The 10,754-nt window shown below is 40.1% G+C and overlaps 1 protein-coding gene across 1 annotated transcript in view; it reads left to right on the top strand.

Moving 5' to 3' along the window:
* LOC104958056 (pleckstrin homology domain-containing family G member 5-like) overlaps positions 1 to 10,754 on the top strand; it is a 51,781-nt gene that overhangs the window by 20,859 nt on the left and 20,168 nt on the right. The gene's annotated exons all lie outside the window — the stretch shown is intronic.

The following is a 10,754-nucleotide window of genomic DNA, read 5'->3' as shown; positions in this document are numbered from 1 at the left end:
GGTCAAAACTGGTACCTTATAGAGTTAGTGCTTAAAGTATATACACAGGTAAGAGGCCCAGAACGGCTTTCAACTAGTGCGAAACAAAGTTGTGCAGAGTTGTTAACCGGTGAAAGGCCACGTGGCATAATAGGAAAGTGCAATTATCGAACGACGGTCAGGACTTGAATTGAAGACTGAATTTGGCCTTACACTGTGTGTGACATGTACGGGTCATAAATTCGAGTATTCGACATGAAATGGAAATCGAAGGACACAAATAAAAACGCTAAAAAATAAAAATTTATACAAATAATAAATAATTTATTGAGAGAGGAAAAAGTAAGACAAAAATCGTATACCTAGAGGGACTAAATATATAATACGGTAAAAGATTTACAAGAATGATAAAGGACAACACAGTTTAAGGTCTTGTTGTCAATGCGAAACTTTTATATCTGCAGTTGAACACAATTGCTTGTTCCACGACATCGTGAAATACTGTCTCGTAAGTATCTGAAACCTGTCATGGGACAGACATACCCTTTAGTCCGAAGCGACTTGAAATCTGGACGTATAGAGGTTTTGTGTGAACATATTTTTGACGAGTATCTTACACCTATATAATCATTAAGAGAGAAGTATAGGAGATTTTATGTTTGTGAATCGGGAAGACAAATATAACGGAGATGACAAAACTCAGAACCGAATGCCAAATGTGTATAGTAAGCACAGTGATTATAGCAAGATATACTGAACAACGGAGATTGACATGGCTTCGGCTAATATATTACGAAAAACCCCACATATAGGGTAGATATGACAACAACAATACCATCTAAACACACGCTTAATATTTATTCGAATCGTTAGCATCCGATTGATCAGAGAGACACAACAGAAGCGGTGTGGGTTCGAGCCCATAATCCACATAAGAATGCCGGTGGACATGACGAGAAGTTTACATGGCTCGTATTCATCCCGAGGTGACAAATTCATTCTAGGCACAACCAAACTCGGTAAAGGTTGCGATGGAGGGGAAGGAAAAAATCAATCAAAGTTTGATTAGAAGATGAATGTGTGGTTTAGACGAGAGGCAATAAGGAACACCTTCAAAGGGTTTTGTTCATGTCATAAGTCAGCCAGGAGAGGGAACCAGACGACGTGGGTGTTGACACTCGTTAGACAGTGGTTATTATCTATGGGCGTCTTTGTCCTGCCACAAAACTGAAACAAAAGTAGGGAGATATCAGCGGGGAAATTTTGAGATAATGCTGGTAAGATATGATAACTATATCGAAGGGATTGGTGACTTCATATAGATTGCAAGACAAGACAGACGGATGAAAATTGACAAAAAATACCATCAAGAAAGTAGGATAATCCACAAGAACAAGCGACAAGACAAAACAGTAACTTGGTAACAACCAGTACGTAACGACGAGGCGACGAGAAGCGATACCACCTATACCGATATCAGAGTTACCTACAGAGACCTACACGACATAATGATTTCCACGACACTGTTTTCAGCAACATACGTTTAGGTACAGTTCCAGAAATAATACAAGTTGGTAACACACTAACAACTGATATAGTCATTTATTGTTGACAGGTATCAGTTAGGATACCTACTATACAAAAATGTAGGAAAAAAACATAAACGAACGGGATGTCAGTCATCTGAACTTCTATACTACACCATAATGCATATATATCATGGTAGTTTAAGCTTGCGTGGTATATCTCTTTTCATAACAATATTTATCCAATTACTTTCTGGTCAGGTCCACGATAAGGAAACATACCTCTCGGTACTAGAAACATTAGAACAATCGAACTCTTCCAGACACGACTTAATAGTGGTACAAACCCTAGCGGAGTTTCCTTGTAGACAACCTACACTTGTTAATACTCTTTTGCAGAATAAGAGAAAAGGTCTGCCGGTCATGCGGAGACTGGCCGTGAACCTCTCCCCACTCTTAGTGTTGTCGACTCAGACTTTGAGACCGTAGAATACAAAATTGTTCCTATTGCGTGATAACTCGTTTGTGCGCCCGTACCTGAGCTAGAGGCTGTTGTCGGAGTACATGCAAGTCTAGTCCAAGTGGCGACTCCAAAAAGACTTATACAGTATCTGAAGGATCTATGGACACCTGCTGCGGTTTAACTAATATGTACTACATGTGGAGTAATTTAAAGAGGAAATCACTCTACAGAATGGTCCTATGAGCAGCGTATGAGAGGGAGAGTGTCGTACAGTAAAGTGGATGTGGGAAGGAAATCTACCTTTAGCCGACAACAAAGTCAGATTGTGGAACGCTACCAGGTTGTGGCAGGTGAGTTCGGGAATGATCCAGGAAAGGCAGTCAGCTGAGTCAAATAACGCGGTAAGAGGGAAAGATATCGACTGGCGTGATCGTCATGCGATGTAATCGACTCCGCACAAGGACTTATGTGTTGTTGTTACTTGCGAATGCATGATGCTAATGATGAAAGTAGTTCCTGATATCATTGGACCCGATTGGGTACTCTACTCCTCCAGAGGACGTTGGCTTGTTCGGAATCCAAGGACTTTACCGGTCCTGGGCGGAATGGTGCAAGACCGTCCTAATTCGAGGAAGTGCCGGTGTCGTATGCAGGACAAGTGTCTATGCTGTAGCGGGTATCTTGGGAGTCACGACGACACGATCTGATAGCACCAAAGTCACGTTGCTTAATACAAATCCTCACCGCACTCCTACAAGAAGGCAAGAGTGTTACACATTAGGACGATCGTTCCTACGAATCTCCTGTTTATTTTACTCGCCTAGCGAGGAAGACCTTTTCCGACACACCTAGCGCTTTCGACACTTACAGCGTCGTACAACTCGTACCAGTACGTGCTCTTTCCCCCAACACCTTTCAGCAACAGGCCGTGTGTCCTTTTGGTCTGTATCTAACGGGTCTTCTTAAGATGATGCTGTCTGTGATGCAATAGGTATTCCAACACCCAGCTCTATAGGTACAGACTCTTCCGCCACAATTACCTCATAAAGTTCCTCTTGCTTCCCTAAGTAGTATAAATGGATAGAGTATCTCTGCCTCTCCTTCTCTCTCTCTTGCTGCACAAAACAGACTGGGACGTGTCTACTCAACTCTTCTCTACCACTCATCGACACCACGTGCACGGGTCCTTGTAACACCAGGACATCTCCTGCTGCGCTATACTCGTGTCGTTTCATGTACCTGTAGGCTAGATGTTTGGCACCATTTCGTGGGACGACAGGGCTATGCAACGTGAAGTACTTTGATGGAGCCAGATGACTATTACAACCAAGTAGTGGGCGCTCTCACAACGTCGCTATGACCTTGGGCTCGGCAATGCCAAATGTATGTACCATCTAGCCTCCTAGCGCGCAGACGAGGCCTACGGTAATCACACCAACTACCGCGCGCTAGCAATGATGTGAGTCGCCAATAAGATATGACCGCTTGGAGAGGACGCGGAAAGAGTGAATGTGCTGCCGTACCTAGATCTTGAATGCCTAGTGGAGTAGAAGAAGAAGTGGGACGATGAAGTACCACGGTAGCTCGAAGCACCCGCCGTGATGAACGACCTCCAAGCCTCCCAAAAGGGGTGTCGAGATGCGGCAAAGCACGATGGGCCGATTGTCTCACGACGTGCGGCCGGTACGAGAAGGGGCCTTGAGTGAGCGAGTCCCGCCGCCATTCATAGCCTGCCGAGCAAAGACGCGGTTCCCCTTGCGGTTTCTGTAACGAAGCACATAGTCTACCGCTCCCTGCTAGGGGCCCCTTTCCCCGAGTGTCGCACCTGGGTGGAGTAGTTGGTTGTAGCCCGGAAAAGGAAGCCCAGTTCTCCCGTTGGGTAAATTAACGGTGTCAACATTGAACGACACTATCTTCCACATACCCTATCTACAAACAGAGTCGTCCAAAGAGGATTGAACCCAAGATGAAAACAAGGAAAGTACGACCACAGAGGACGGTCTGAAAAATTATGTATGTAAGGCTTCTGTTGCGAGTGCTCCTTTATAATCACAAACACACGTAAATACAGCATAAATTTTCAGCTCCTCTATCTAGATCTAGATATATCCCGTTAGGTCCTTCTCTAAATATTATAACTATAACCTTAAAACACACTACAAAAGAATTTAAAAATTAAATCTAACACTCTCCTAACGTTAAATCCGTAATATCACTACATCACAATTATATACTCGAGCCACTATATTTGTTTTACGACAAAGTGTCCGTTTGTGTACTTGGTGAAATTGACTCGAAATACCATGTATCTACTCTCCTGGTTAGTTCGTATAGTAAGTGTAAATCAGCGACATATCTCGTGACAAACTAGAACTTAGTGAAAAGACAGGAATGTCCAAAGATATCACAAGTCAACACTCGACTCCTCAAGATTATACAAATATAATGTTTTGGGACGCTGATCCGCAAGTTCCATATATGATAAAATTTTGTAATGTACTCGTTTCTTTATAATTAGACGTACAACGACAGTTAAGACAGTTTCTATCGTCCATTTCAGTACCCTAATACCGGAATTGGGGAGGTGCAAAAGGATACACCTATATACTTACCTAATATACCACACTTAATAATATCTCCCTCCGTACGTGACAAACATGCTGCGCGTTATGGAAAAAATTTTGACTACAGACATCTATATCTTCACCTGTTTATCGTTAAACGGTATTGAATAATCTCTTTAACACATGTTATGTAAGTAGTTCGTATGATAAATATCTAGGGTGCCTTCTGTTTAAAGCAAAAAAGATAAGTGTAACGAGTAAAGAATGAGTAACTTTTTTTTAGTATCTATCGTACTTAAGATAAATTTATTTATACTGGGGTACAACTTAATTCTCTATTTATACGATATCATGCGAAAACCATCTGGTGTTAATAACAAGTTGCAGTGATTATATTTATACAAATTGAAACATACCGAAAAGTCTATACTCAGGCTGGTATACTATTAGCACACCCGTCTGGCCCGAAGGTTAAATTAGATACGACGAAAACAAATATCGTTCGAGACACGACTGACCTCAACGACTTTCCTGTCCCTGGTTAGTCTCACATTGAAGATGCTAGTATTCTACCTCGACGACCCATCCGATTTCAACGTATTTTGCGACCTATATGCTTACAATTTACAAACGACCTAATTGTCATTGACTTGAAAGAGAAAGGTGGGTTTTGTTCCTTCGGTGTAAAAACGAGCCGCTAATGTGTGTTTCAGTTACGTTATCTGTGCAACCTGCTTATTTTTCTCCACTTACGCGCCAACAAGCGAGTCCTGTTGCTCCTCTACGTTACACCTCAACACTTAGAAATAACTACCCACCCAAGAGTTGCTTCGTCGTTATGCTCATGGTGTCTCTGCGCGTAAATCGTGTCAAGGATCTTCTATCCCGAACAAGAATGCTCAGATTGTGCTCTGCGACAGCTAGATTGTCCCCATTTTTCCGCGTACAACACATCCTTACCTCACATACACAACAACCATACATACGTTATAGCACTCGCAAGAGCGAGATTATACCAGTACATCGTTTATGAGTCTATGTCATATTCACCGACCTCAAAATTATGTAAACACTTCTTTGATGAAAAGAGTGACTCAAAAATGTGTAGAGTTTGGATCTTAAACGTGTATTAGTTTGTAAGTTTGTGGTGTAGTCGGAATGAAAGTCTTTAGACCTTTACGAATATAGAAGTGAACGTCAATCTTTGTCCAATATCACTACAGCAAGAAGGTACAAGTCGAGAGCGCAGTACAAACCCTTAGTCCTTCAAATAAGTTTTTGTTCAGCTATACTTATTTAAGGCAAGACCTCAGTATTTACATTCCTTCTTTCCAACGTTACGGAATCGTCAAGAAAGATTAGGTCCTAAGATGACTATCTTAGAATTATTTACAAACTAGGCAAACGACACGAAGGATTAATGGAGTTAACATAAAATGGAAGTACAGTCTTAATGTTAAAAAAACATGTCATGTATATTTGATCACATAACGCTACAATAATAAACATGGAAGCTTAGATATGTCATGGGACCACCATATAGTTGGGGGTTTAATGCCTTGCTTACGGACACCTTTGCAGCTAAGCGTTACATGCATTTTTTCTTTTAATGTTTATTTTATTATCTTTTCTTTTTAATGACTGATTTTAAATGCCATTTTCTTAATGTCTTTCATTTTTTGTAAAGCACTTTGAATTGCCTTGTGTTGAAAGGTGCTATATAAATAAACTTGCCTTGCCTTATCTGTAGGGATAAGACAGTCCATTGTAGTCCACAGAAGATTCATCTGCATTCATAGTTTATTAGACTTTGAAACCACTGAAAAATAGTTTTAGGTTATTATGACCTTCGTTGGGTGTCTAAGTTTTACTGTACAGAGTTTTAAGCTAGGAGTCTGTTTTCACACATTTCTGCTAGAGTGGGAACGTTTCTATGAACTCACATTCAATTTAATTTGGTGACATTAACAGCAATTTGAAAGCAAACCAATTCTATCCTATTTTATTTATTTATAGGGCTCCAAATCATAACAGAAATACATGTAGGGCACTAAAGCAGGACTAGGCCGTTCACTTTATAATATTAATCATGTACCAATATGCAACTTAGGCAAGTGTATTTCAGAGTAAACATTTTACGTAATGTTAGAGACATGCTCACCTTTGCTTTCCAACAGATTGTGGATGAGGGAAAAGGAAAATATTCAATCCAGTTAAGATTTTCTACGTTTTTGTTCGAAAATCTTATCAGACAACCATTTTTATTTGAAACAGAAAGTTGGTTATTAACTTAAAACATGGCTGGATGGGATCAATAGGCAGGAAATATGTGTAGTCTTTCTTTTATGCTACTAAACTATAAATATGTTTTAGGTTTTTGACAAGTGGTTAGGCAAAACAAGCAACACAAATATGTCCTCTTGGACTCTTGAGAAATTGCTAGGTGCATTTGTTGAATTTTTCTGATATTTTGTAGACTAAATACTTGATTCATTATCAAGTAAATAATCTAAAACTGAAAAGAACGTAGTGGATTTGAAGCCCCCATATTTCTTATTTCACATTTCTCTGTCTTTGTAAAGCTATTTGGTAAATATGACTCGTAAATTATTTGACTCCTGGACCCAGACGAGTGTCTCCTGCCAACGAAACAAAGCTCGTTGAAGTCTATTGGATACGTGTGTCTGTACCAGACTCAACAGCAGAAAGCCTGTGATCCATGTTGGGTGCCAGCCCATATTCTATGAAAGCTATTTGGAGGACAAAAGCTTTACTTGGACATGCGGGCAGCGATCGGGTCTCTGAGTTTCTATGGCAGCAGCTTCGGCGCTCACCATTAAACTCATGCGTTCCTGCTTTTTATGGAAACGCGGACTTTGCCCAAAGATATTTGCCTAGTGACCGGAATCATGGCGTGGCTTGTGCCAGCGCTTTAGAGGAAACACAGCCAAGTCCTGTCCGTCTCTCTGTACAGAGTTACTCTTTCCTTTTAAATGGACGTATTTCAAGTGTATTATTGCGTGCATGTTACATTTTATAGCTTCTGGCAGCGGTGTGATAGGCTGCCGAGAGCTTTGATGATCCAGATTGATTATTTTACAACAGGGAGCCTCGGCCAAGCTCTCTGATTGGCTGAAGACAAATTCCGATGTTGCCACTGCTAAGCCTTTTCAATATCAGCTGTTTTTCAAACAAGTTAACTTTGAACCTGCATGGCTCAGTTTGAGATAACAAAAACTATTTAACATCCTGTATTTTACATTTTTACATCTGTCAGCTAATTATTTCTTGCTGCAGCATTAATTTGACTAAATAAATTAAAACTAAAATCTTAAATGTGACGCAAGAAATGTCTCAGTCTGGTTTCAGACAGAGGGTGAAAAGAGGTGCTGCAGTACAGGCAGTATGAGAAAGGGCTTTATGAACATTAAAGCATGGAGACATGTCCCAGTAGAGACACTAAATACAAATATGAACCTGAAAGTGAGCGTAATAAGCCCCCTTTAAAGTTTGCATCCCCCTGTATACACTGAAGTAGCTGGGACTCTTTTGACCTGCTTGGTATGTTGAAGTCATTCTTCCACAGAATCAGGGCTCAGGATATTTTTGGTTCTTATGAAGAGACATGTGACGTCATCTCAGAGCAAAAAAAATGTTATACACAGGGGACTTATAAACACACACACGCAAAGGCTTGATTGTCTTTTCTCCTGAGAATTGAAACTAAAGGTTTTACACTTGTCATAAAGATAACTCAACCATCTGCGACCTTATGATTTGTACAGAACATTGATCCAGTCAGCTTTTTATATAACAAGACCTTCCGTTGCCATAACACGCTGATAAAACACTGAAGTGGCGGGCAAACTCCACTGAGCTGTCTCTGAATGAAAGGAACACATAAAAGCAATGCCACAGGGTACAGTGTTTAAACTACAGCAGGGTGGTTTGATGCAGAGACCGACCAGGATCGCATTACAGTTTGACGGTGTTAATGTCAGGTAATGGATCCCCCATGTGTGTGTCAGGGCTCTGGCGTCCCATAATGCACTGCTTCATCACAGCAGGGGGAACCTCACTCAGTTCTAGAGGGCAGACCTAAATGTTGGGGTCAATTTAACATGAGGTTCAGGGATTAGTGGGCTATTGCATTTCAATCAAGTGGTTTGGATAATACAAGGGGAAAGAAACTCAATAGAGAAAATGCAAATACATGTACTTAAAACAAGGAAAGGTTCACAGTCAGGATTTACATAGTTTTTGCATGAGAGCCTGCTCGTTTGATTATTTTAGTCTGGCATATTTACAGAGACCTAATTATTTTGTGTCCCTGTTCATTTCTGATCAAATTTGTTATATAATTTACCTATTTTGATCCCTTGTTACCTCCCTATCCAGATAGTTCGAAATGTTATTTTGATTGTATTGCATTTGATAAAAGAACCTTCTTCAAAAAAATGCAAAGAAGGAATTCCTGGAAAATACTGGGGGGTTTTTTATCGAAAGAAAGGCATAAAAACAAAGCAGTATTTTGTCATGTTACTGGAACTCAAATGTCATATCTCTTATTGGCCAATAATCATCCTTATTGCTCACCACTGTATTTTCCAGTTTCCAAATTTGTTGATTTGCTGCTTCTCTTTGTCTTAAGTGAAAGTGAAATGAATGCTTTTGGGTTTCTGATTGCTTGAAACAAAGCAAGATATTTTAAGACCCTTTGTTTAATGGATTTGCAATGATGCAGGATGTTTCCCCGCCTAGCTATAAATCAAAAGATGAATTGATCCGCCCATAATCTGCAGATAAATAATGAACAAAGACCAGCATTCGCCTCAATCCTGCTGTATTTGACAACAAGTAGACTGCTCTCTTTCCTCGGGCTCTGAGAGTTTGTTGTGTAATAGACAGGAGACGTAGATAGTGTTATTTCATAATATACAGGACTCTGGGAAATACCGTCAGCCAAATCTGTTGAGACGAACAGAAGACTAGACTATGTGCCACTCCTCTCACTGTGTACTGAGACGAAACACAGTGACACATGCATGTCTTCCCCGATGAGGGATTCAAGTGTGTTTTGAATGATATTGTATTCATGCAGCTCACACAGTGCCCTCAGCGTGGTTTGTTTAGGAAGACGGAAGACGTTTGCAGGAACAATTGTCATTATTTATTTCCTCTCTCTCATACAGAATGCATGTTCCCCATCTGCATTACACAACTGTGGATGGTAATGTGTTCCTCGGGCAGACTCTCCCCTCCAGCAGCCTCTTCTCTCTCTCTCTCTCTCTGATGGCTCACAATAGGCGGACAATTGCCGATTACCATAGAACCACTTTGAATAACAATGGCTGAATCAGCGGCGGTCACACGGGGCTTCTTTGAGCTGAAACATGAGGCGTCCCGTACAACAGACAGTATAGTTTGTTAATAGAGTGAGAAGTGTCGCTCGTTTGGTTGATAAGGTCTTTGGCGTAAATACGAGACTGGAGAGCTTCCTTTCAAGTGTGCAAGCAGTTTAAATGAATCCTAAACATCAGTGGTAGTTTCTAAATACAATATATACTATGTATATGCTTAAAACATTTTATTCATTTGAGTATGCTGGCCTGTCACGATAACTGCTTTAGTTAGAGCATGTATTTGTGTCATTTTAAGAGCTTTTTATGCCACTGAAATAATGACAATATAGTATCATTATAATGCAAATTCTTTTTTTAAAAAGCAACATACTTTCATTTTTTAAGAATATTCAGATATTGGTAATAGAATTAGAAGAAATGTTGGGAGCTGCAACTATTTTTGTTCAATATATGGTCATCTTTCAAAACATTGATCAATTTCAGCTTCTCATATCTGAGGTCTTTGTGAATTTCTGAATGTTTCTATTTCGTTTTAATCTGAATATCTTATCTTTGGGATTGATGGACAGACGAGAAGGTTGGAAGACATTTAATTTGAATCCTGGGAAACTGTTTATTTATACTATTTGCTGATAAGAATAAATAACATTACAGATAAACTGATAAATCTCCACCATATATCTCTTGATCGCTCAATATAGTTAAACTAGATGTTTTTTGGTAAATGGTAAATGGACTGTACTTATATAGCGCTTTATCCAGTCTTTAAGACCCCTCAAAGCGCTTTACATGCTACATGTCATTCACCCATCCACATCCATTCATACAGAGCAGTGTACCTTACTCTAGGGCCTAACAT

Source organism: Notothenia coriiceps, unplaced genomic scaffold (genome assembly GCF_000735185.1).
Source record: "Notothenia coriiceps isolate Sejong01 unplaced genomic scaffold, NC01 NC01_scaffold00028157, whole genome shotgun sequence".
NCBI classification, from domain to species: domain Eukaryota; kingdom Metazoa; phylum Chordata; class Actinopteri; order Perciformes; family Nototheniidae; genus Notothenia; species Notothenia coriiceps.
This window is presented reverse-complemented; position numbering and strand designations above follow the sequence as displayed.